Below are 3,414 nucleotides of genomic sequence, written 5' to 3'. Positions count from 1 at the left end.
CCTCGTATGGAGTCTCCTCTCGTCATGTACATAGTAGCACTCGTAAACAACTAAACTAATTATCAACAATTAAGTTTATTTTAATTTACAACGGACTCAACTTCTCGAATTTAACCCTAACTTCATCATTAACACCAATTCGTCAATTTAAAAGATCTAAGCACTACTAAAATAATACTAATAGACATCACGTCATTTAAATCAGTAAGCATTTCACGTGATGTCAAAAAATGTCCTAACATCGGTTCCTGAAATTTCGATTTTAATTATTATAATTGACATTGATTTGTTAAGTTAACTGATGTCTACACTTTACAATTTTTATTATCCACACCTGTCGTTCCAAAAATCGATGTCTAAAGTTTTGTGCAAATCTCAAATGTGCTAAAACACGCAAGCCATCTAAATTTGTTTCATTTAAGTAAGCACGGACAAAAATTTAGGTTTCTCTCTATATCCTTCAAAAAGAAGTATTTTCTCCTCTTCACCGACTCCGATTTCCAAACCTCTTCGTTCTCCATCTCTCTGGCGGTGCTGGCCGCCGTGACGAGGAGGAGAAATAAATCCCAGTGACCAAGCTCGGTCGTCACGTCAAGGACGGTAAGATCTCGTCTCTGGGGCAGATTTACCTCCACTCGCTTCCAATCAAGGAGCACCAGATCATCGACACTCTCTACGCTGGTCTGCAGGATGAGGTCATGAAGATCATGCCGGTTCAGAAGCAGACCCGTGCCGGTCAGAGGTCTCGATTCAAGGCCTTTGTCGTCGTCATCGACAGCAATGACCACGTCGGACTCAGCGTCAAGTGCAGCAAGGAGGTTGCTACTGCTATTCGTGGAGCCATTATTCTGGCTAAGCTTTCGGTGATTTAAGGTTTTCTTTCTTTGATTTCACTCTGTACAATCTTTTCATGGTGTTTTTGTTGTGTCTTACTAACATGTTCTTTCATATCTGCTTTCTCGTTTTTTATTCAATTTTAATTTCAATTTCAGAGAACTCAAGCCTCTCCAATCATTCTTGCTTCTTCAAAGAAATATATTTGTGTTCAATTTTGCTTCTTTTGGTTGATCAGTTCAGTTTGAAGATTTAACTGGGTTCTATTGGGTTCGTTTTCTCTCATAGTGTCATTTAATTGCATTGGATTCGTTGGATTTTGCTGGGTTGATTAAGTTGTATTCAAAATTGTCATTGTGAGAATGTTCCCTATTATGAATGCTTAGGTTCGCCCTAAGAAGCACCGAAACGGGTACGAGTTTCCGGATACGATACGATCGGAAACGTGGAAACGGCAAATCTTAAATGTAATAGGAAACGGAAACGTGAAGGAAACGCCAATTAAATATATATCTATATATATATATATATATATAATTAGAAAAAAAAAATATGAAACATAAACAAAGTACTAGTTTTTCAATTTTTGCAAGTAAAAAGTCAGTATTACCCCCACGTTTCCTATTTATTTACATTCTGGCGTTTCCACATTGGATACAGACGTTTCCAAACCGTTTCCAAATTCGGATACGCGTTTCCGAGCGTTTCCGACCCGTTTCCGTTTCCGAAACGGGAAACGCGGCCATTTTGGCGTTTCCGTGCATCATAGGGTTCGCCACATATCACAGATTGTTTTGAAAAAAGATCATGCTTTCATTGATACAGTGGGATTGGGCTGTGTGGAAACTCATGCTAAGGTATTGAACATTGACCAATTGTGCTAAATTGACTAATTCCCATTTTGGATAATATGTTAATTCCTGCTTTTAAATCTCTGTTGAACTAAAATGCTGGTTTCTACAGCATTTTTGTTGGTATGTTTGTGATGATTTGAAATTGGTCTCATAGTTCATTAAACCCAGGATATGACTATGGGCATCATGATCCCATCTCTCCTTGCTGTGCAGGTTAAGCAATCATATCTTGTTGCACCACATGACTTGCATTTTCAAATAGTTCGCCATCTTTTGAAGGAGCATATCTGGCAATCAACTGATTATAAGGTTAATATTGGTATAATATCTTGTTTCAAATAATTAGTTATACCGTAGGTACTAGAGGCCTAATGTTTTACCTTTCAGGTTATTATTTTCTGTACAACTGGAATGGTAACATCCCTTCTCTACCTTTTTCTCTGTGAAATGAAAATGAATGTCAGGAAGATACATTCTAGAAAGCCTCAACTGTATTGAACTCGTATCTCTGAGGAATTCAAGGAATCAAAGCAATTGATTCTTGTTACCTCTGATGCATCAGCACCTGGAATGAACTATCCTGATGTTACATTGGTCATTCAGGTATTCACAAGCCCTAGATAAATGTTAACTCAAATGTTAACACAAGCCCTAAGAATTTCTTGTAGATGTTTAATCTTTAAATTTTTTAATGGATCAGAGGGTGTAAAAGCTGGAGCTAAGGCAGCTGTTATTGCAAGCATTGCCACTGGAATTCCAACTGTAAGTTACCTTTGGCTCCTTATATCTTATATATACAAGTATGTGAATCTATATGTATGAAAGGGGAAGGTATGATATCCAAAACTAATTAAGACTATGCTTTAAATGCAGTTTGCTATTTTATATACAACAAATTACTTAATAATTAAGCTGATGCTCATTATAACTTACATTCACATGTTATATATCATGCTACATAGAATGATTACAGTCTCTTTTGTTTCTATGTTCTTGCAGAAACTAAAGTCCCAAAGACATTACTAATAAACTATAATACAATTAGATGAAACATAATTGGAGGCATGAAGAAGATATATGCTACATAGGTGTTTGTATCCTAAAATGATGTGGTGTAAATTGATGTCTTATTTGCAGGCTACTTTTGAGTGTCCTGAAAACCTATGGTTTCTTGACACCTGAATTCTGGAGGGAGACTCGCTTCACAAAGATGTTTTAAGGATTTGGTGTAATCTTCGCTTGCATGGATGTTTTTATATAGGTTGTATATATTCTTATAAGGATGTTGTTATGCCCTTTTTTTCTTCAATTGTTTATGTACCTTGAGTATCAATATTAATGAGAATGATATTCTCTTCATCTTTCTTTATGTATTCTTGTTTTAATGGTTATCACCAATAATTGATTGTAAAGTTTAGCTGAAGCACAAGCAATAAAAACAAAACATATTCAAATAATAAACTAATGTTAGAAAAGAAAAGTACATTGGTTTCTTAAAAGGAAGTGATGTTAAATAGGAGATTGTAAATCGATTAAAATGATAAAGCGATGTCATAAAAAGAAAACAAATCGGGTTTTTAATAGAAAACTGATGTTAAGACCCAATTTTTACATCGGTTCCATAAAGGAAGCGATGTGTAGAGACATTTTTAACATCGGTTTCTTAAAAGGAAGCGATGTAGATGCATTTTTAACATCGGCTAACAACCGATGTCTGGGTTTTCAT

At 35.6% G+C, this 3,414-nt stretch overlaps 1 long non-coding RNA gene across 1 annotated transcript; it reads left to right on the top strand.

Annotated features, from left to right (window-relative positions):
* The first annotated feature begins 438 nt into the window (after positions 1 to 438).
* Positions 439 to 3,057, top strand: LOC133728772 (uncharacterized). Its single transcript, XR_009855986.1, has 5 exons — positions 439 to 873; positions 1,902 to 1,997; positions 2,076 to 2,291; positions 2,389 to 2,450; positions 2,826 to 3,057. It is a non-coding gene; the product is annotated as an uncharacterized LOC133728772 (long non-coding RNA).
* Positions 3,058 to 3,414: the final 357 nt, after the last annotated feature.

Source organism: Rosa rugosa, chromosome 2 (assembly GCF_958449725.1).
Source record: "Rosa rugosa chromosome 2, drRosRugo1.1, whole genome shotgun sequence".
In the NCBI taxonomy this organism is placed as follows: Eukaryota; Viridiplantae; Streptophyta; class Magnoliopsida; order Rosales; family Rosaceae; genus Rosa; species Rosa rugosa.
This window is presented reverse-complemented; position numbering and strand designations above follow the sequence as displayed.